Source organism: Eschrichtius robustus, chromosome 21, assembly GCF_028021215.1.
Source record: "Eschrichtius robustus isolate mEscRob2 chromosome 21, mEscRob2.pri, whole genome shotgun sequence".
Classification (NCBI taxonomy): Eukaryota; Metazoa; Chordata; class Mammalia; order Artiodactyla; family Eschrichtiidae; genus Eschrichtius; species Eschrichtius robustus.
Window position 1 is genome coordinate 485,017 of NC_090844.1, and position 23,821 is coordinate 508,837.

The 23,821-nt window shown below is 37.8% G+C and overlaps 1 protein-coding gene across 2 annotated transcripts in view; it reads right to left on the bottom strand.

Moving 5' to 3' along the window:
- Positions 1-23,337, bottom strand: part of TENM3 (teneurin transmembrane protein 3) — a 311,183-nt gene extending 287,846 nt beyond the window's left edge. The window contains exon 1 of one of the 2 annotated variants that reach the window (XM_068532312.1): positions 23,203-23,337. The gene's annotated coding sequence lies outside the window, so the exon portion shown is untranslated. Of the gene's footprint in view, positions 1-22,890; positions 22,965-23,202 lie in introns of those variants that run through there. The other variant, XM_068532313.1, reaches the window with a different exon arrangement.
- Between the last annotated feature and the right edge of the window lie 484 nt (positions 23,338-23,821).

Below are 23,821 nucleotides of genomic sequence, written 5' to 3' on the forward strand. Positions count from 1 at the left end.
TTTGACATATTAAAACCATACTTTAGTCATTGATCAAGAATTCATTTTATATCTGGAAATCCAAGACACAAACCCAGAGTTAAAATAAGAAGCCTAAGAACACTTCACAAAACATTTTTTTTTAAATGTGAAAAATTAAACTGACACAATTAATTGTTCATTAAATAGTTTACTAATGTTTTTCAAATATACAAATTTCGATTAGAACTCACATTTTTACCTTTCATCTTTACTAACAGCCTTTTAAATTAAAAAAATATTTTTAAAGCAAATTTGTTACTGTATTAGTTACTTAAGACCTGAAAATAAACTCTAAAACTGTATTTCAAAAATGCTTCTTTCACACTTTGACAGAAGGGAATTTGTGATTTTGAAAAACACCATTAGGAAACTGGCATGCTATACTTCCAGGAATTTTTAGCAATTAACTGTACCAACAGCCTCCTACAGCTTCGTTTGTGAAAAGCTTCATTTTGAGAGACTGGGAGAGTGAAATTTAGGATGGTGGTCAAATTACTGTAAAACTCAGGATTCCACTTAAGATTTGTTAAATTAAGCCCTTATTGGTTTTTGTTTTATTTTTAGTACCAATTTCACAAAGAAGCTTCACGTGACCAAAATAAGTGAATCTTCTACACAGCTTGGAGAGAATAAAACTGTGATGGCTTGAAAACCACTTTAAAAATTCTGCAGTAATACGGAGCATAATTTCTCAAAATTGTTGACACAATTTTTGAAAATATATTGAAATACTTCCTGTTACTATAAATCATATTCAAAGAAGAGTGCAATATAGATTCCATTAAACAAATCACTATTCCTTTTCTTTTATCTTCTCTCTTTCTCTTTATTTTCTAAACGCACAGGCAAAACTTCAGGGGAAAAGACTTTTTATAATTCCATCTACTTATTTATCTTTTAAGAATATCAATATCATCATAAAACAGTTCCTCATGTATTGGAAATCGTAAATCAGTATGTTGATATTTTCATCAGAAATAAATGATACCCCATTTAGAGATCAAAAACGTCTACTTCTAATTTTGAAGTTCTATAGCATTCTCCATAGGATGAAAAATGACAAAAAGCAATTTATCAGTAGACACATAAAGTAAACCTATTTCTTTCAAGCATAAACTTCTGTGTTTATTTATAAAGAATGAGAGTACTGTCAAAATAATATTTTCAACACCACAAATGAGGATTATTACCTCAATATCTAAGGAAATGCCTCCCTCAATGCTTTCTTCAAACATTCAAATCCCAGCTTAATAAAAACAAATGGCATTCCTCATTTCTTCCAAATTGCACATTCAATGTCGTAAGCTTTGCTTTTTCAGCAAGACACTAATACTCTCAAATTCAGTAATTAAGAATTCATAAGCCTGAGTTTAGGCTGTAGTGTTCTGGGGATGATGGGCTGACTATGATAAATGTATTTGTAACTTTCAAACTAATGAATTTAGATACATAAAATAAAATAAATAAGAAGGTAAGTTAAAATAATCTAAAAGCATAGGTTGACTAATCCTTAAAAGTGGTCTTTGGCATTTCATGACAGGACTAAATAAACCATAAATGTGTGTAGTATCACTGGAGAACTTTAACATTTCTATCAGTCAGTAATTCTATCCACTTCTGAATTAGAAAAGCCACAACAGTCAAAATTACAGAGACTTTTGGCTTTTCAAGCTAAATGAGTACATTTTCGTGTCTAACAAGAAACTAAACTGAACACTTACTGTATTAAGTTACTGAAAAATATGGATAAGTATTGGGCTCCAAATTATTTTACTGACTGAACGTTTTACTTTCTAGCTTCAATTTCCAATAAAATTGGAAATCATCTTATAAGACAAATATTCCTTCAAGTAAAATATGCTACTAAATAAAATGTGCAAAGAAAAATCTATCCAATAAAATTTAATCAACAACCATGAACCATAAAGTTTTCAATTCCTAGAATAAACCCCAATGTTAATGAAACAAGAGTATTTTAAATCATGTTTCTAAAACTCTGCATGATTAAATAGTGTTTTGTCTAGATTCATAACTGATTTATTACTACTAACAAAAAAGGGATGATTTTAAATTACAATCTATGAAGATATGCAGGTAAATTTTACTCAGGTTTGTGTACTTCCTTTCTGGTTGAAAAGCAGACATCCAGATAACTTTTTAGGGTTGACAGTCTAGAACAGTGGTACAAAAGCTTAAAAAATTGCTGAAATGTTTATTAACATCAATTTTTTTACTGCCCTCTAGTGGCAAAGAGTCACATCACTGTATGAAGATGAAAGACACACGATGGGGGCAGTTCTGAAAAACAGAACTAAAATTTTACGCCATACGTCATACGTTTTCCAGGAGATTAAATTACTAAACAAAAGAAAACGCTGTATGTGAAAGTCAAATTTTATTTGCTAAAAAAATGATAAGAATTATAGGAGGAGCAGGGACAACAGGACAGCATCGTACACCAACCATTAAAGTCAGCGTTTAAATGGCACTAAAATAGCTGGTCAAAAAATTTTAAATTCAGTAAATTTTTTCTACATGACATTATAGAGAGTATTTGGCTAATTCCTTAATTTTACTGACCGGTTACTTTTAGATAGAGGCAAGCTTACAAAGTTATTTTTAATGTTCTCTAAAATTGCAAATTTTCAACAACTAAAAATGTAAAGCTACTTAAACTCCACAGGACGAAGTAAACTAAATTAATATTCAGATCTGCTCATGAAAGACATTTTACAAAAGCAAATTTTTAGAAACAGCTGTTACCATGCATAAAATTTATAATTGGTATGATATCAAAGTGTATGTAATGTCAAAGTATTATAAATTAATTTTTGTTCCTTTTTTTACCAAATTAGACCTTTCCAAGTATTTTCCAGAGCATATCCATAATTTTATTCATTATTTTTTGCTTTACTTTTCAATATTCATCTCCTTTACCAGAAATAACTTCAGAAGGGCATAAAACACTTTACTTATGATTATTAAAAATAGGTATTGAAAAATAAAGTAGTAGATGAACTCTGATCTTTTGTATTTCACATATAAAATTTATTAAATAGTTTTGCTGTATTTAGAAAAAGTGTCATCTTGAAAATGTACGTAGTTTATTCACATAACGTCTTAAAGGAAAATCATAGAATGCAATGGAGAAATTACCCAAAAAAGGGCAAAAAAAAATTACAGACCTTGACAAAAAGCTACGGTAGGAGGGATAAGAGGTAGGCAGGAAAGGCCCTATGCAGATCCCTTCTTTTTAGTTTCTAACTTTTAGGAACTCTGTGACCATAGGAAATAAATTGTGGGCTTGGTTATTTTTGTTTGTTTTCCACAGTGTAAACAGTGCCTGCAAACGGCTACCAGACTCTTCTTTCTAGGGATCTGGATGAACACTGAAGACTGATTATGTCGTAAGGCAGAAGGAAACACTTTCCTTCTGGGCCCAAACACGTGAACAGTCAGCCAGGACGTTCACTAGGCTCTTTCTGCACACGAGGTGGCCCAGTCCTCACACAGCTATTCAGTCATTTCAGAGGTTCAAGAGTATTTAAAGGTTTTCATCAAATGGAAGATTTTTGAATGAAAAAGGACATTTTAAAAGCCCTGCCCTTAGCAACTCTACCCATAAACACAGCAGACAAGGACACCACTAAAATTCTGTAAAGGATATTAACTATATGGCATAATCCTCGAAACGGGCATTTGAAATAAAAGATATCTCAGAAATATTTCAGTCTCATCTCTGTTTTGCAATTGTCTTCTGGTGCAGAGAACCTTCTGGACATTTAACACAGAATCATCCCAAGTGAGTTTGGATACATGGTCAGAGATGGAACAAGACTGTTTTCAAAAAATCAGATCATTTTCCGGTTGTGAGTTTTCTAAGAAGTTTGCCAGAACTAAGAAGTTAAGACAACACAGCTCTACAGCAACTGAGTTATTTACAATTTGTCTTTGAGAAGAAACGTCAGAAATCAGTCATCAATCAAATCCAGACAGCAAAGAAAGACTAATGAAACGAAATGAAATTAAGAATGAGTAGCTGAAAGAGCAAAGACACATTAAGGACAATTCTGCTCTCTCTTTACACAAATTTTGGCAAAATAATTTAACTTCAACCCTAAGTTCACTTTCTAAGATGTAGTCTCTACCAAATTTTAAAAGAATTTAAGAGTAACGAAGAAACGTGAGTGCTCAAACTATCACGTAGGTGGTTTAATTAGCCTAAGGGACTTTCAGCGTGCCTCAGAATCAGAAACATAAACAAAATAATACACGTAATAAATTCTGCTAATACATTTTCCCCTAAATCTTACACTAACTAAACACATGAACTCATAAATGTGGTATTTGAAGAAATGTGCCTTTAGAAAGAGGGTCTGTCTGAAACAGCTTACACTTTAAGAAGCGGACGTCAGTAACCTTTCTGAAGGTTCAAGCAAGTGGCAGAAGCAGCGTCACTAATGGCTGGGAGACAGTGGCACAGCTGGTATTCTTCAGCTTCTCCTTTCAACAGTACATTCTTGTAACATTTAAAGCATCTGATCTTCAAGTACACGTACTGCATCCTGGGAAGTGTCCAGCTTCACCGTCAGACCTAAAAGCTCACTTCCGCAGTTGTGACAGAGGAACTTTTTAAAAGCAAGAGTAAACTTGGAGTATTAAATCAGCACAATGAAAACTTAAGAAGTTAAACAGACATATATATATATATATATATATATATATATACACACACACACACACATGCGTGGGTGCATGTAGTTTACAAACCCTGCAAGAATACAACGGGCTGCTAAAATCATATGTTCTTCATACCGCTATTCACCTTAAAAATCAACATTTTCTAACTTAAAAAAATTTAACCTTCAAAACACACTCTTCCAACATCAAAGAAACCAGCAAGCCAGTCCTAAACACTTTATTCCTTCACCATTTCTTTTTCTCCTCACCGAGCCCAAATAAACTTAAAATCATACACATGAACCACTGCCACATCCTCTATTTTGCTTTTACTCATAGGAAACTGAAAAAAAGAAATAAACCTGTTTTCTAAATCTGAAAATAGGGGGAAAGTAAAGGTTTGATAGAGACTAAAATGGCTTTAGATAAAAGTATTCATTTTAAACACCCACTAAAAATCTCTGAGGAGTTTCAGCTATTAGATGAGACTTCACTTAATCAAGTGTAGGTCACTTTGAAATGAGTCAAGTAATACCACCAGGGACTTATTTTGGAATGGTAAATGCCATTTTTAGAAAGCAGAGAGGTTATACTTAGGGCTTCCCCACAAGATCTATTCTAAGTAACTTAAACAAAAGAGAACCATGCCATGAATTCCAGTTAAGCTGGAATGTATTCAAATGTACAAGAGACCGGAACACAGAGCGCAAATTTTGAATAGGATAGTACCTACAAATCTTGAATCCTCTTTTGGCATCCAATTATCCTAGTCACTTGAGAGATAATGAATTATTATTTACCCAGTAAAAATGGAGATGGACACATCTGAGTGACTGTTCAATAGAGACAGATACTAAAACCATCTGTGACTATAGAAAGGTAAAACATCTGATGAATTAGTGAAGATGAAATCCCTGAGTGTGGGCTTGCTACCACCTGTCATTTACACAAGTTAAATTTATGAATAGAATAAAGAAGTATGTGGAAGAGAGGTCAGGGTTTCTAATGATATAAGCCACTGAAGTACCAACCTTTTAAGAACTGCAAAATACTTCTAAGTTTCCTCTGGTACTTTGGCATTTCAATCTAATGTTAAACATATAAAAACATATCCTCTATCATAAATACGATTTGTTCTCTAACACTTCCATTGAGTAATTTCACTGAATATTTAAACTTTCATAAAACTAGAGCAAAAAAGGACCAGTTTTAAATAAGTAATATACAAAAATAGTAGACAAACCCATTCTCAATCCCATTGGCGAGGATTTTGTAGTCACACAATTTGAAAATCACGGATACATTTTTAAAAGAATAAAATTTTTAAATTAACTTTTGAATAAAATGGTAACTTAAGCATAGGCATCTAACAGTCTCTTCCTCCTGTTCCTTTCCTAGTAAGAACTGAAATGACTAAAGGATATAAAACCAGGAGATGACCTAGCACTTAAATGAACCCGTCACATTACAAAGGCAGTGTAGGAATTTCAGCTGGCTCCACTATAATTGTGACCAATAGTTTTAAACATAGATAAATTAGTAACTACTATTACTGGAAACAAAGAAGATATAATGTTAACAGGCTAATTAAAACACACACACACACACACACACACACACACACACACACACACGATTTTTTGTTTGTTTTCAATTTACCTAAAGGCTCCTGGGACATAATTAAAGAACTTGTGGGTACAAAGCTTAATAGAGTACTAGAAAGGGAAACTACTAGAATTTATATATCAAGTTGGAGTGTTTATTCTTAAATCAACATAACTAAAAAAGTTGATCATAAAAAAGTAATGTTTATTTTGATTATCAGGAAAATTTCCATGTAGGTGTAGACAGAGAACACAGTTCTGGTCAATGATAATGTATGCTTGAAAAGAGGGATGTTACATGTCAGCTTAAATAAAAGTATGCTGGAAGAATTTCAGGTCTTTTGAGTCATGATTAGGATTTTGTTATCCAAACCAAGTCAGGTGGTCGACAGCAGATCACAGACTGGCACCCACATCTCCGACACCCAGAGCAGTAAGTAGGTCTTGTCCTTATGCTATGTGCGTGGCCCTGGGTAAAGCAGAAACCTGACCACTGTCAAATATACTGCGGATCCTAATTCTATAGGAAAACAAGTTAACAAAGTAACTCCTGTTGTTGAAAAAAGTATGAGAAACTAGGTATTTAATAGATGACCATGAAACACTTGTGTGCCTTGTATTTTTTGCCTCTGAGCTTAGAACATTTTTAAACCAGCAAACATTTTTTATAAATTTAATGATTATGAATAGCATTAGGAATTTAAGTTTTGTAGGTCAGATCATCACCGATTCCTCCTCCTCCAGAGGAAGTAAACTGGGAACAGAGGTGAGGAAAGAGCATCCAACCCAGATTCTCCCAGGCCAGTCATTTTTGGAATATTCTATATGGAAAAATGTTCTGTGATAAGATTCAGATATACTTTCATATAATAAAATATACCTGCTTTGGAAGATCTGGCAGATATCTATTTAAAAAGCATATTTTTAATTAAAATCAATTCTAATCGTGAATGGTACGTAAACAAGAAAAGAAGGAAAACGTTTGTAATTTAAAATACATCTCCACCCCCCCCCCAAAAAAAAAATAAATAAAAAACAAAATACATCTCCCTCCTCCAACCAGCCCCTGGACTGAAGTTGTGCGCAAGTCACACCTGGGAAAGCACGTACTTCAGAAGGGTGGCAGGTGAGATGCCTGATTTCTTCATGTAGCAAAAATATCCCACCAGTTGAAGAGAAGGCTGACTGATTATCCAAAAATATAAGTGGATATATTCTCTTATGTCTGAATGAGGAATCTGAGTAGATGACCCCCATCTATAAACACTGCAAAATATCTGACTGGTAGAAAGTCCCAGATTCAGAACCCCTTCCCTTTCTCCATCCCCAAACCCCAAAAAAGGGACAGACCATCCTAACATTCTGATTATAAGACTGGATATTTACAAGGTGAACGTTCATGGAGATGGGTTTAAATTATATTCGTATTATTATATTCCACATAGGAACTCTCCTCCTGCAGGGGTGATCCAAAGCAGAACGATAAGCCAGGTACAGTCTGAGCACTGAGGCTTTTCCCTTGTCTGCAGCCTCCCTACGCTACCCAGAAAGGGCCTTTCCCACATCTAATTAACCAATAGCTGCTCTCAGGAAAGGATCTCATCCATCACTCCTTGGGAATATAATACTTTAGACTTCAGTGTATCATTTATTGTCTTGAAAGATGAAGACAAACCTCTGAAAATTCCTGACCTAGGTATCTAGTCACTCTCACAGAGCAATATTTCACATGTTTATTAAAATATAGTTGATTTTTAAAAACTATTTTCTGGTATATATGGATATTTCAATTTTGCAACTTAAATTGAAAGCCAAGGGTAATTTTTTTGAATAAATTACAAATAAGCTTTGTTGATAATCATAAAGTTTATTTATCAAACTGCTTCTTTTTTTCATTAAAAAAGTTTATAAGTTTAAAACTTATAGGGAAATTGAGAGGCAACAGACCATACCCACATGAAGTTTATCAAAATTAATAACTACAGCATTCTCTATGACACTCAGTTTACAAGTAGAAAGGTTATAACTATATTCTCCGAGTGCTATACCTGTAGTATGGCAGTCTCAATCATTTTTTGTTTCTTTCTAGTTTTTAAAATTCTGAAAATAAAAAAAGAAGTATAAAAACTAAATTTTGATCTCCCCTCTGACTTAACAGCCAACATTCAAAATTCCATGGCTCTCTCACTGGAAGTTCCCATAAGACTCAGGAGAAAAGAAGCATAAATCAGTTTTGGCAGATAAAATATCTTCAAAAGAATAGGAGTATGAAGGTATGAACACTCAATTCTAACTTATCTAAACCCACTAAGGAATGGGAAAGCAAAAAGCTGAGAACAGCAAAGAAGACCATTTTTTTTACCTCCTTCTTCTACGCTACTTCCTTTTCCTCTACAGTGGGTTGAATAGTGTCTCCAAAATTCATGTCCACCCAGAACCTCAGAATGCGACCTCATGTGGAAATTAGGTCTTTGCAGATGTAATTAGTTAATATGAGGTCATACCGGATTAGGGTGGGCCTAAATCCAATGACTGATGTCCCTTTATAAGATGAATAAATAATAAGATGAGGAAAGGATATTCAGAGACACAGAGGGAAGACCGCTAAGTGAAGATGAGATGAGAGTGATGTGGGTACCAGCCCAAGAATGCCTGGGCCACCAGAAGCCGGAAGAGGCAAGGTCTCACTCTTCCCCAGAGCCTACGGAGGATGCAAGGCCCGGCCAATGTCGTGACTTGGGACTTCTAGCCTCCAAAATTGTGAGACAATAAATTCTGTTGTTTTCAGCTGCTCACTTTGTAATAATTGTCATAGTAGCCCTAGGAAAGGAGTACATCTTCAAATGCCTAAAAACCCAGCCAATGAAGAACTGCATCTTTCTTGGGCTAGGACAGTGTTTTGTTTTGATCTATTCTTTGGTGATTTACACTAAAATATGAACTAAGCCATCAGCCTAGCAGCCTAAAACTACGACTCAAAATGGTATTGTATTTTGGATTCAACCTTCAGTAATGATTTAGCTTTGTCTCTGTTTAGTAAAGTTTAATACAGAAATGAGAGGTGGACTTAACTTTGGCCTCTAATATGAGAAGTAGAAAACTTAAAAATAAAAAAATTTATTTTTACAATGAACTGGTCAATATTTATTAAATGTTAGTGTTACAAGCACTAAAGTGTTACAAGGACTACTTAGTTTTACTTTCTTTCTATCCTGTATACTTATTAGTGAGCTTCTTATATCTTATATTAATAAATCACTGATGTAAACCCAGAGTAGGTAACTCAATACATATTCATTAAATTAAACCGAATACTCTAGCAGTGTACTATTACTATTAAATAGCTGGAAGAGTAATGTCCAGTTCTCTAAAATTTCAGCAAATATATTTGCCCCCAAAACATTTTAGTGTCCTATTTTAGAAATTTGTATAAAACCACTGCAAACATTTATTTCACTCTGCTCAAGCTCTTTCTTTAAGACTTAATTATTAGAAAATAACTTTAATGGGTTATGTAGATCACTTTACTCAACTCTCCTAAGAATTATGAATCAATACTCCCTTCCCCTGCCCCATCCTCCAAAAACCCTCAGTGACATTATCTCAGAAATTCTGTCTCTAAAATATGTCAAAGGACTTTCAAAGATTAAAACTTACTTAATTCAGGGAGTAAGCATCAAAAGAATAAACACATCTAGGCAGGCAATATTGAGCAATGAGAGCAGAGGCATATTCAGAAAGCTTCCAATTCAACAAACAAAAATACAAATATATTAATCTTATTTACATACAAAATAACATTACGTGGTTACAAGGTAATAAAGTCATAAGGTAAAAACGAGTACTATACAGACTTATGGTTCTCTCACAAAATCTACCTGAAAGCACATTTTTCTCTAAAATTATCTTTCTGTAGCGTAAAAAGCCTGAGGGTTTTTATTGTGGAATTTTTTCGACTTTAAAAATTCTAAATTAATACCTTGTAGAACTACATATTACTGCCATATTCAGCATAAGCCTGGTTCATATTTTAGTAGTTTTAATTCATTTTGAAGTAAATTGTGAAATTTTCTCTAAAAAGTTTTAAATCTGGAAAGTTATATAATATCAGGACGTCTCTGAATCGTATGTGAACATTTCCTATTTTGGAGAAACGCACATTTCATGAGTACAGTATTTCTACCTTTTATCCTGTCAACTGTGAGGGAAAGATCCCTAGATCTAATAATGATTCACTGACAACTACAAATGTTTATAAAAGTGTGGCAATTTCTTGGTCTATTTAAAAACATTGATTCCTTAACATTTTATTAATCATAGTAAGAGCCTCTATTACACTTAATGAATAACACTTTTTTCAGGGAAAGACATTATAACAAAATACTTACACAAGTAAGAGATACTTGGACTAAACTACTCCACTAATTACACTGTTCTACTAAAATAAAGCAATATGTTGAGTACAGAGACAATGACTGAGTAATATTACTGAGTAAAAGTCAGACAATAATAGTGGGTCATCTCATAGTTTTTGCAATGGTTTCATACAATACTTCTCTTTTTGTGGTATCTTATTTCAAGGTGGTCTCACAGAGTCAGACAGAATATCTTTGAATTTTTTCCTTTTGCTTTTAAGTTGCAAAATGATAAACTAGTTAGTTAAATTCACAAGACTACTGCTTTAAGTGGAGAGCTGGAAAACCCTTAAAAATTTCATTTCACTACTTGTTTCAACTATTACAAAACTATCAAGTAAATTTTAAGTGGTCCTTTTCCAACCTGACAAAAATAATTTCAACTGTATTGTGTAACTTCTCAAAAACTTGAACTAAAAGACAGATTTGAAGGTTGGTTAGTCAGTCAACAAGTTTCCATGCTCAGAGAAAGTGTTTTGAGTATATGTGTTCTGGGAGACGAGGGCTGCTGAAAAATAAAATAAGCAAACAAACAAAACCCTAAACAGAAGATACAGTCTCTGACCTTGAGTTTGCCATCCAAAAAAAAAAAAAAAGCAGCAGAATAAATAATTTAACCAATTACATCTGGGTATGAAAGCGACCTACTAAGAGCTCCACGGAGGCTGTAATGAGTATGTAAGATATGAGATATTTTGCAATCACTTGCTGGAAGAAATGAGTTGAGAAGTTAAGATAAGAGTTGACAAGGAAGAAAGAAGAAGGTATGCTAGTGGAAATGACCTGAATGACAGCTTCGCACCGCACAGTCAAAAGAGCACCAATATGCAGTCCTGCGTCTGTCACGATTAGCTGTGTAAATTCGAAAAAGTCACTTAATCTTTTTGGGTCTTGGTGTTCTCGTTCATTCAATTCAACAAGTATTCCCTGAGCACCACCAAGGGCCAGGCAGTGTTCTTGGCTCTGAGCATACCAAATTTAACAGAGGCTCCTGCCTTTGTGAAGCTTACATTGATAAGATGTAAAATTTCAGAGGAAGTCATGCACTGAACACAACAGTAGGAAAAGTTCATTGTTGGTTTCTCTCTTTCTACTCTCTCCCTTTTATAATTCATCCACCAGAGAGATCCTCCCCCAAACATATTCTGTCAGGTCACTGTGTTCTATGCCAAATACCCAGTGGATCCCAAGTGAGCATCAAAATAAACCCTTTCCTCCTGAGATTCAAGGTCCTCCATGTCCTGGCTTCAACCAACTTCTCCAGCCTTATCTTCCAAATTTCTCTTTCATGAACTTCATGCTCCAAGTAGGTTATCTGATTTTTTTCTCAAATATGCCTTCACACATTCCACTTTTACAGCTCTGCTCACACGCCTCCCTCTGCCTGGAATGCCTTCTCTCCACAATCCTACTCCTCCTTCCTTCAGGCTCAAATATTTTCTTGATACGACACTATGATTTCCTGAGTAGGAGAGAGGGAAAATCAAGGAGATCCCCAAGAGAGATGATTCGCTTTTTGGGGATTGAAGAGGAAAGGTAAAGTCAGGGAAGCTGGTGAGGAAGATACTAACAAAAATGACTGCGATTGCATCGTAACAGGCAGATCCAAACAACATCTGGTTTGTGGAATCCGCACTTTATATGACTCCTGACTGAGTATATACATAAATGGAAAGAAATTAGTCTAAATGGACTCAAAATTGTATGATTCATGAACAGGATGGTAAAAAGCATACCAGGTGGTACACAGTAGGTTTTCAGTAAATGCTGAGTAGGGCTTCCCTGGTGGCGCAGTGGTTAAGAATCCGCCTGCCAATGCAGGGGACACGGGTTTGAGCCCTGGTCCGGGAAGATCCCACATGCCGCGGAGCAACTAAGCCCGTGCGCCACAACTACTGAGCCTGCGCTCTAGAGCCCGCGTGCCACAACTACTGCAGCCCGCAGCCCGCACGCCTAGAGCCCGTGCTCCGCAACAAGAGAAGCCCCCGCAATGAGAAGCCCGCGCACCGCAAGGAAGAGTAGCCCCCGCTCGACGCAACTAGAGAAAGCCCGCGTGCAGCAACGAAGACCCAACGCAGCCAAAAATAAATACATTTGAAAACATGCTGAGTAAATTCACTTTTTAAAATTTATGAATTGATTTTCCTTAAGAAATCACATACATTCCTAAAATATGTTATAGTTAAACATTACATACTGATTTCTAATTTTATAGACTGAGAAAAAAAATGTGCTACAGTAACCATGACAGGGTACAATGACTTAAACTCAATCACTGGGCTTAAAAAAATGTCATTTTAAAAACCAGGTTAACACTCATTAATAATTTAACAGAAATATACAGAATGGGTCTTTCCTTATTGTGCGATAAATAGCATGTACAGAACAGTACCACAAAAGGTTGTTGATTTCAGATCTCATGCTTTACTTTACACAAATAAAATGGAACAGAAATAGCTAAACCCCTGGACCACTCCTCCCATCTCTCTCCTCCTCTTGCCTTCCTCCATCCAGCCCTTTCACAACCACCAGTGGCAGTGGGTATGTATGCTTCTCAGGCACAGAACTTCAGTGCTTTACTGTGGGTTTCAGCTTGCCACCTCAAATAGTTTAGCCTATAGTAAAAGCAGGCTGATTTTCGTGGCTGACATAGATTTTAACAATGTGAACCAGGCTCTCAGATAGTAGCTTTTCATTGGGTTATGATCGACCACGTTGTCAAAAAATAAGTGTAACACAAGAATTCTCCTAAATGGAACAGTCTAATATACACAGAATTTTATTCTTGGTGAACTTAAGAAATAGAGAAAAAATTCAATATTGGTCTCAAATTTACCTTTATTCAATAGTAAGGTCCTCTGCCCTAGGGTCATGATGGGGATCTATCATTTTATTAGAGCCTAGAACTAGTTATCTCTGTTTCAGAGTGTTTCCATTCCACACTGCAGAGATTAATAACAATCGGTCTCCTTCCAATGAGGTATCTCATTAAAGTACCCCCTAGGCATTTAGAGGTAGATATCTTGTTATTGCTAATTGAGATATTCCCAGAAATAGGGGCTGGAGATGCTTTTGATAAAATACACACAAGGAGATGTTTTTTAAATGAAAAGATACTATCAACTTTCTTTCTCCATAAATATACTTAAAAAATCTTTAATATTTAACTCTACCCATGTTCTGCCTTTACTGAGGTGGAAAGATATTGTACGTTTAAAATTCTAATGCCCAGCTCTTGAGAAACTGAGGCACTACTTGAATAAATATATTTTATTAATAAGCATTTCAATAAACCAGGTGTTTATACTGATATCTGAGCATGAAAGTAAATAATTTTTTTCAGTTTATGAAAGACCTGGCACCGTGAGTCCCTATTCCTAACTGGAAGCATAAAAGTAAAGACTGAGCTTAGCTTTCTGTATGAAATATAATATGCATGAAATTTAAATATACTTTAAAGAAACCAAACATATTATCACACATTTACAGGCCTTAGTGGTTTAAAAAAGTCTAAGAATGTTTAAAATAAACAGTTATACATTAGAAACAACTATAAAGTTTTAGTTTCTAAATTTCTAAATTTAATTGTTCTGCCCAGTAAGGGTTCAGTCCTTAATCTTGACATGTGAAAGGGGCTATAATACAATGCCACTCAACTCTTAAAAAAATACTAGAATTCATCCACATGAAAATAGCTGCCTTCTGCAGGCCGTCTCAGGAGTTACCATCTTCTTCAGATAATGCAGTCATTTCTCAATATAACACTGATACTTCTCTTTTGAAAAGGCCTCATGGAATATATTTATCTGTAGTAAATACCCTCTCTCTCTGAGTAGAGATCTAATATTGTGAAATAGCCAAATGTTGGTTTGTTAGGCCCGTGAAGGAAGGTAAACAATCAAACTAGCTAAATTGGTATTTGATCAAAATGAGGCATGCCTACATAACAAGAACTACATAACAAGAACTACCTGTGTCTTGCAAATAAACTCAACTTCAAGAATAGTTTCAAAAAAGTTTTGGTCAAGGTACTATTATGGAACTTGGGAATAGTAATTATCTATTCATAATGAGGACAACCACCTTCATTTTCAGAATCTCTATTATAACCAAACACAAATGTAGCAAGCATACATGGTCTACCGAACGTTACCCATTTCTCTGGAAGCTGGTGAGTAAGGATACACCTTTCCCAGATTTGCTCTGCAGGGGATGCTTTCTCGTCTTATTCCTTAGGCAAGCCGAATTAACAAAAAAGCCAGTATAGAGCCCTAACTTCCCTAACCAAAGACACCCTCACAAAAATGCAAATATATGCATAGAAGCAAGACATACATGTTTATTGTATATTTTATTGTGCATGCTATGCTCTGTTACCATCTGCAGTCTGGTTTTTTTTTCAAGAATTTTGAATTAACTGAAGAAATCCTACAGGACCTCTACAAGAATCCATACTACCTAAAGCCACTGATCTGATTTACTTCCCTCCTTTCACAGGTACAACTCAAAGTCAAGCAACTTTTCCAAGGTCATACCACCAGATAATAGTTTAAATGCTAATTTATTTGACTTCCTAAGCAGAAGTTCTTAGCATATCAAAACTTGAAAGAAAGGAAGGAAGGAGAAGGAAGGAAGAAAGAGAAAAGAACACCAGATTAGCCTTAGGCACAAAGAAATAAACACAAACATAATTTATCATTTTGCCAGGTTCAATAATTACCATTTTGATGTGTTACTAGCCTTTACTAGTAAAGGCATTAGTCATCAACTAAATAAACAAACCATTAAATAGGGAATAGAAGTGTCAATACAGGCATAATGTACTAATTTTCTAATCAATGATGCTAATCATTACTGCATATTAGCCAAGGAGTGGACATTAGCTATATCATAGATGATCACTTATGATCATGGGTCACTAAAAAAAAAAAATTCTAAAGATTAAAAACAGAGTACAATACTAAACACATACTCTCTCCATAAGTACTTGCTGATAAATTACATGATCTGCCTTGAAAAGACATGGAAATATTTGTAACATTCAATGGTGACAATATTTAGGAAAGGTTGTATACTGGCATAATTCTATTCTGTAACAGCAAAGAGAACTTACATGTAAAGCAAAGTTAGAACTGAAGTCAGAAGAAAATCCAATTTGATATTTAAACCAGAGGAAGAATTCAGTAATGAAGAATGATATAAATATGAGATTAGCAGCAACCTGCCTTTGTACTTTAGTAGCTGAATAACCTTATGCAAATCACTTAATCTCTTCAGCCTCAATTTTCTCATCTATAAAATAGGGAGTAAGAATATTTCCTTCATAAACCATCTGCTACATATTAGGTGTTTTAAGATGTCATAATAACTTTTCTTAATGCCAAAATTGGCCTGGAAGTCAGGGGCTCTGGGGAGGGAGGTGGTGATCTCCAGTCACCCTCGAGGGAAAGCAGGAGCACGTCCTAGGCATGTGCCCACGTCCAACTAGCAACGTAGGTAACTCTTCCAGGCCTCAGTTTCCCCATCTTTAAAAGGGAGATTATAAGAGTACTTAACTCCGGGAGTCAAAACTCTCATTCTGAAGATGAGATAAAAATAATATCCATATAAAAGGTACAGCACAGAGATTAGGACTAAGTAAATACATAACAAATCAAACGTTAGCCTTGCTTCTCCACTTATAAAATAGGTAGTCTGGATTAGGTGATCTTGAATTGTAAACAAACAGTATAATGTGTTAAGTGCCCTAACAGAAACCTGTCCCAGGTGCCATGGAGTCTACAGGCGCCAGCTCTGCCTGGGGCAAACAGCAAAGGCTTCAAAGAAGAAACGCCCTGCAGGTAGGCTCTCAAAAGATCTGTGAGAAGGTAAGTGGCACGACCACCAAGCGAAAATGTTGAAGCGTGGTGGATGGAAAGGTACAAGCGGCAAAGAGGCAGAGGGGGATCACGAAGGGCCTGATAAAACACACTTAAGGAATTTGGATTTGATCCGAAAGACATAACAAGGATTTTATGCAGGGACGTGCCATGCTCAGAAGTATGATTCAGAATGACAACTCTGACGATAGTGTGCAGGCTGGATTAAAGGAGGGACAGACAGAAGGCAGGGAAACCAGAGGAGAAGGCTCATGGAAAAGTCCACACATGAGACGAAAAGAGCCTGAACTAAGGTCCTTACTGTGAGAACAGAACAGGGGGGAGGTGGGGAGGGATAATTCATTTTAAACATATTTCAATTCAGTACGTCTGTTTTTAAAATAAAAAGTCCTTCAAGACAGAAATCCTTTGCGATCAAGAAAATCTGACTTGCCTGACGGTACTATTTTTGGCGATTTTGAGTTCCTCAGATTTTAGTGTTACATAATTCACTGCGTGATGATGGGGTCTGAAATGATATTTGAGGAATTTTGATAACGGGCCAAGTTTTTTCTTCCTTATGAAAAGATGTGTACTTAGTTCTGATTAATTGTAATAAAAAGAATTCAGCAAAAAGTAAAGCGTAAATGCCGATCGTTGATGTTTGACGGCTTTGCCTAGGAAAACAATCTTGTATGCAGCACTTAATTGCTTTAACTGGAGTTTCCAGAAAGGTTAGATCTTGTACTGTGTTTAATAAAATTCTTCCTATAACTGAACAATACTTGTCCAAATATTTAATCAAGAATTCCATTTTAATGGAGTTGACATAAAATACATCACAAGGAAAATCTTGGCCATAAAGTTAAGAAATATAAACTAAAAGCCTTCCGGTTTGGTTTTACCTTTTTAAGGGAAGTGACGGCTCTAGGACAGCAGCAACAGAACTACTAAAACCCTTCAAGTCAACATACCTAGACACTTGTTAAAACAAACGTTATTCCCACTGCTAAAACTGAGGTTGGCAGGTCTCTCCGTTTAACAGCCGAGAAACAATTTGAAAAGTAGCAGGATAGCAGCTTCTTTGCAAAGAGACTAATCATCACCCTTAAAAAGGTCCTTAAAAGCAAATACAGAACGGTCAGCCAGCCTGATCACCTTAATTTTTAATGAAGGAATATCTCCATACACATCAATGTATGAAATGAACGTATGAAGGAAAATCTACTATCAATTAAAAAGAAACTAATCTTTAATTCTCCCCTTCACTCTGATGGCCTAGGATCGGAGGAAATACTATTTGAAAACAAAAAGAAGGAAACAGGAAAAGGGGGATGTAAAGATGTGTCAGTGACAAAACAAGCAGGGGTGGCTGTCATGAAAAAGCCAAATGGCTCTTTCTACCTCCATCAAGGTCACTCCACAGCAGACGCGCTCAGTAGGACGACAACGCATTTAACCGCTTGGCTCTTTCTACCTCCATCAAGGTCACTCTACAGCAGACGCGCTCAGTAGGACGACAACGCATTTAACCGCTTGGCTCTTTCTACCTCCATCAAGGTCACTCTACAGAAGACGCGCTCAGTAGGACGACAACGCATTTAACCACTTTCCTCGCATCTAACTTTGACCCCACAGATCCAAATGGCCTGGTTTAACTACCCTGGCCTTTCCGCGTTTCCCTGAACAAAGGTAATCAAGGGGAAGTACTGCCCCCTACTATCACAGGAATTGAAGGACAAACTTTTAAGGGCACAGCCAGGTGTCGACTCCACCAATGTACAACTTTTAAGCGGGAGGTAAAGTGAAATAATGGCTAAATAATTAGAAAACGTTAACAGTGTTAAATTTGTTATATACGGCGGTTTTGTTTTATATCAAAGAAAAAGCAGAAAAAGAGTTCCAGGCTCCATTTTACAGGTCTCTAGACAGCAGGTTCCCTCTGCCTGCAGGAAACAGTTTAAGGTTGTGGAAAAAGGAGGGCTGTGCAGACACTAACATGAAAAAAAAGTCACGGAAAGGCCCACACATTATTTTAATTTTAAAAAATTTCAGGTTAAGATGTCTAAGTAGCAAAAACTAAAGTGCTGTTCTACATTAGTTTTTATTAGTCATTTTGGAATGCTCTAGAATCCATTATGCCTTCTAAATGTACAAAACAAGACTTTTATGTGAAATAGTATTTAATTTTAAGAGACGGGGATAACAACACTTAAGAGAGAAACTTTTTCAAATACTATAGTATGTGGTTTCCCAACTCGAACTATTATTTAGAAGCGATGGGCCCTCAAATATTTGTGGGCACTTTTCAATTATTATTCTTCCCTTGTGAAATGAATTTCCCATCAGTGACATCTATGGTATACATTGTTTCTGGGATACCAAAGAGGTAGCTGTTTTCATCCTTTTGTGGTAAAAAAGTAAGAGTAGATATTTCAAAACTTAAACACATAGGATTTGTAACTAAGCAGCTAGGTTCCTAACTAAAATCAACATATAAACACCAATTTTAAAACAACTGGTTTCTTAAAATATTAAAATATATACCATTTCAAGGCTGCTACAAATACATATGCTCAAATCATTTCTACACATCAAAATGTTATTCTCTATGGGGAAAAACACATTTTGACGTGTCAAAAAACAAACAACAAACTCCAAATACCTAAACTGAGACTTCAAGTTGAAAGGCCTTAGACGTAAACAAGTATTACAATAAATGACTTTCCATTTTAGACAACACTACAACAAAAGTCATACAAATCTCATGTATTTTATATGATCTATTAGTAGATTAGTCTGTAATGCCAAACAATCTGATAAAACTAAATATAATGAATTGCTATTGTAAAATCTCTCTCTCAGAAGAAAGAATTAAGTGTTATGTTGGCTTTAAAAATATTCAGTGTCTGAGGATATGGAATCACTTCATATATAATCACTTAAGATTGATAACTTAATATCTATGTTTATATGCTTTAAATTTGCCCAGATCAATGTGATAGAGCAAAAAATCTTTCTAATAATCCTAATCTAAACCTTTGGGAACTCCTGTCTCATCTCTCCTATTCCTCTAACAGCCCTTATCCATCAAATCCTTTCCTCGGCCAGAAAGTTCCCCAACTTGTATTTATGACTGTTGTTGGATTAGCTAAGAACCAGGTCCCTGGAAGATCTAACTCATTAAACACTTCAATAGTTGTGGCTTAGGTTTTTAGCCCTAACTACGTAGAAGCTCCGGTCTAACCCAGAAGGGTACAGCTAACTTCATTCTTAAAAAAAACAACAACAAAAAAAAGCACTCTACTGCCCCTAATTTACTTATTTACTTTCTCTCTTCGACATATCACTCTATCTCCTTCGTGGTACCAAATTCACACCATCCAAACATCCTTAAGGAAAAATATCCTAATACTTCTCAAGGGTTTGGTGCTAAAGCACTCATATCTAGGATAAGATCAAATAATTACAACCATACTTTAGTTTAAACCACACATGTATGTATGCATGTGTATATATATATATATATATATATATATATATATTTTGTTTGTTTGTTTTTCACAAAGAAAGTGTAAGAAATCCAGAATGAAGCAGTAGTTTACCATATTAGTATAAAATTTAAACTTTTTTAAAATGAGGGAAAAGCTAATAAAAATTACTCAATTAGACAGAAATTTAAAGCAAATATACTGCCCTACGTTTAGCATTTACGTTTGTATTGTCAGAAAGGTGATTTGTTAAAAATCTTTATTCACAATTGTTTAAAGTCTAGAAAACAAAATAAATTATAAACATAAAGAAACTGATGTTCCAAAGCCCAATCTCTTAATTGCTGATCAGAGCTGAAAATAGATGCTTTTTTTCTCCACTAATTGAATGAGTCTGGTTAAACCTTTTGAAACGCACTTTAGAAAATGCAAGAATACAGCTTAGAACAGGTTCTTTAATTTGGGTCATTTTCTGTTACTTGCAGTAGTGACGGGTGCTTAGCAACGCTGTTCTGGTGGCCCTTTTAAGGAAATGAATACCTGGAATACAGCATTTTAATCTATTTTATGGCATTAATTATCAAGATCGCCGCATTTAGACAGTGCCTCCTTTGCCACTTCCCTACATTACGAAAGGAAGGAATCCCGTGATAAATTGAATATGTGATTTCAGATGACAGAAGATCCTGTGCACACCCGTTACCAAGTAAAAAAAAAAAAAAAAAAAAAAAAAAAGTAAGGACAGAAAAACTAACAGTAAATAGAAGTCACAGAAAGCGTGAGTTTAAATGTTTAGACAAGGATCTTACACTGAAAATCAGTGTTCAGACATCTGTAAGGGTCCACAGGAAGTTGCTTTTTTCTTTCTGAATCTTTGAGGAAAATTAAATTCTATTATGCCACACACTAGGCCACTGATATCTAAGAAAGGTGATGCAACACAACCAAAATGCAGTAAGATTTTATTTGGTAGTTAAAGATTTGCTGAATCTTTTAAATACTGATTTCGTAAAAGAGGACTCTTACGTGAGACAGGTTCACAAAAACATCATTTAAATCATGACCAAGTTATTCACTTCATATTTATTTTAATGTGCTCAAAGGATTAACTATCAAGACGAGGAAACCAGGTAAAACACGGAGCTACCAAGTAGTTTTTAGGAAATCAAACTGCCATGTCACACTCTGTAAATACGCCCATTCACATCTTACTGATAATCACCAAACTAGGTTTAAGAAAGTAGTTATTAAAAATATTTGGAATACTGCTTTCTGTTTTTTCTCTGATCTCAGTTATCACTGTTAAAAGCGCAACTCTTCTCACTTTTCCCTCCTAACTACACAATTCATCTTCGATTCCCTGTCCTGAAGAAGGTACCGCTCTTGTACACCACCATCCTTCTCAATCTTCACAGATAAAAAGAGTGAGTGACTCCCTCTTTGTCTAGAATGCATCCTGATTTCAGTCTTCAAGAGCCAGTTTTTAAAAGCTTTCAACACGTAGGCTCCAAAGATGAGAAAGCAACCATGTTAACGTGCGATCATATTTCGTACGTTTCAATCTACCGGTTGAGGTATGATCGGCATCTGCTTACATGAAGCATACTTCATGCTTGATTACAAAGTTTAGCACCAAACTGTGTATATCGCAACACACAATGGGATAACACCAAAATTTCTCAAGTTTTTTAACCTCTTAAAACAGATGGGCTCTCCTTGGGGTTTGGGGGTTCTGAACAGTGCAGCTGCATTTGAACGCCTGGGAATCCGGGGAGAGAGCGAAACGCGGGGCCCCGACGGTGCAGCCTGCTCTCAACGGTCCGCTACCGCGAGGCAGGGAGGCAGGGAGGCAGGGAGGCCCGGAGGCAGGGAGGCTGTGTTTCTCAAAGGCCTTCCCTGGGTATGTTCAAGCCTTGGCTACTTTAACGATTAGCACACAGAGGTCTCTGGATGGCTCTCCGGAACTTTTAAAGCCAGAGAACAAAAGGTTTATTTTAAAAATGAAAACCTTGGCTTGTACAGCTCCAGACGTGAATCTGCTTTCAATTACTGAAAGTATTTCCACTTCAGTGGAAGGGGATCAAATCTTCAACTACACCCTCTTAACGGCGCTGAATTTGATTATCTCAGGCTTTCGGAAGACAGAATGGCTTTGGGACACAGCACGCATTTTCTGTACATCCCATTTAGGAGATATTCGGAGAGAGAGAAAGAGAGATGCCAGCACAGGGAGAGGGAGGAAATGTGACTTATTCTGAGAGCTGCCACGGATCCTTGTTTTATTTTACTAAGACACACACATAAATGGTAAATGATTCCGACTTCGATAGACAGTGCGCAAGTTGTTTCCAAAAATCATTCCCAACTAGTTCCTCCACGGGAGCGACCGGCACCGAGGCACGACGGAAAAGCGGGATTTCTTTTAGAGACTCTGCCCTGCAAAACCCTCTCCGGGAAAAAAATCACACGCTGAGCGTTTTGCAGGAGGAGAGCTGCTCTTTTAATAATTAGCCAGATTACCGTGTGCCTCCCGCCCCGCCCCGCCCTAAACCGCTGGCACGACGGACCTCAGTTCAGGAAACCCAAGGGCTGATTAATTCCAGCTCAAGGCGGATTTTGAAACCCCGGAGACAGAAACGATCCCAAATCCCTCCGGCTCCAGATGTGCTCCCCACGAATTCAACACGCCACGTCGCAAAAGTAACAGAACGCGGGGGAAACACACGGCGCTACGTCCTGGGTTAGCCCTGGACTCTACTCACAATACAACATCCACCCGATTAAAACCGCGCGAACAAAAGACCCTTCTCCCCGCAGCTACCTGCGCCGCTCCGAGGGACGCGGAGTCCTCCAGCGAGTTCAGCCTCCGCCTCCTCCAGACCCCGAAGGCGGCCCCTCAGCGGTCAAAGCGCCCCCGCCGGTCAGATGCTCACGTCGCCCGGGCCCCGATTCCAACCCGCGCGGAGCCTCCTCCCCTCCCGACGCCACGGGGGAGGACAGCGGGGCCGCCGCCGCCGCCGCCGCCGCGGTCCCCGGGCGCGAACGAGCGACCCGGCCGCGCGAGGAGCCGCGCGAGGAGCCGCGCGAGGAGCCCCCCCAGGCCGCGGAGCCGCCGCCGCCGCCGCTCACCCACCTTGCCGCGGCGCGCCCTCGCTGTGGCCGTGCGGAGCCGAGCCCGGCGCTGCCAAGCTGCCGCGGTCTGGAGCGTCTCGTGTTACAGCGCCGGGCTCGGGGCTCCGGCTGCGAGCGGCCGCCAGACATGATAGGCTGAGGCTCGTCTGTTTACACCCGGCCGCGGAGGGGGCGGGGGCGGCGGCGGCGCTTAACCCCTTCGCGCCGGGCCGGGCCGCCCCTGCCCCCGCCCCGCCCCGCCCCGCCCCGCCCCGCCCCGCCGGCCCCGCGCCCAGGCGGCCGCGCTCCCGGCCGCGCCCCCCGCCCCCGCTGCCACACGCACACGCACGCACGCGCGCGCAGGCCGGGCGTCCCCAGAGCCGCGTCCCACGCGCGGGGGGTGCGCGCTGCGCCCCGAGCTGTTCGCCAGCCTGCCCTGGAGGCCGCGATCCGGAGCCTTCCGCGCGCGCGCGCCCGCGCTCCGTCCCGGGCTTCTCCGGCGTAGCTGTGGATCTTTGCAAGTCGGTCCTTGTCCCGGAAGCGCGACCTGGCTGCGCTCACAGAAGAACCTCCTTCCCAGCACCTGGATGAACCCCGACCCCTGAGCCGCCAGCCTTCACGCCTCACGCGGCGGCGGCGCT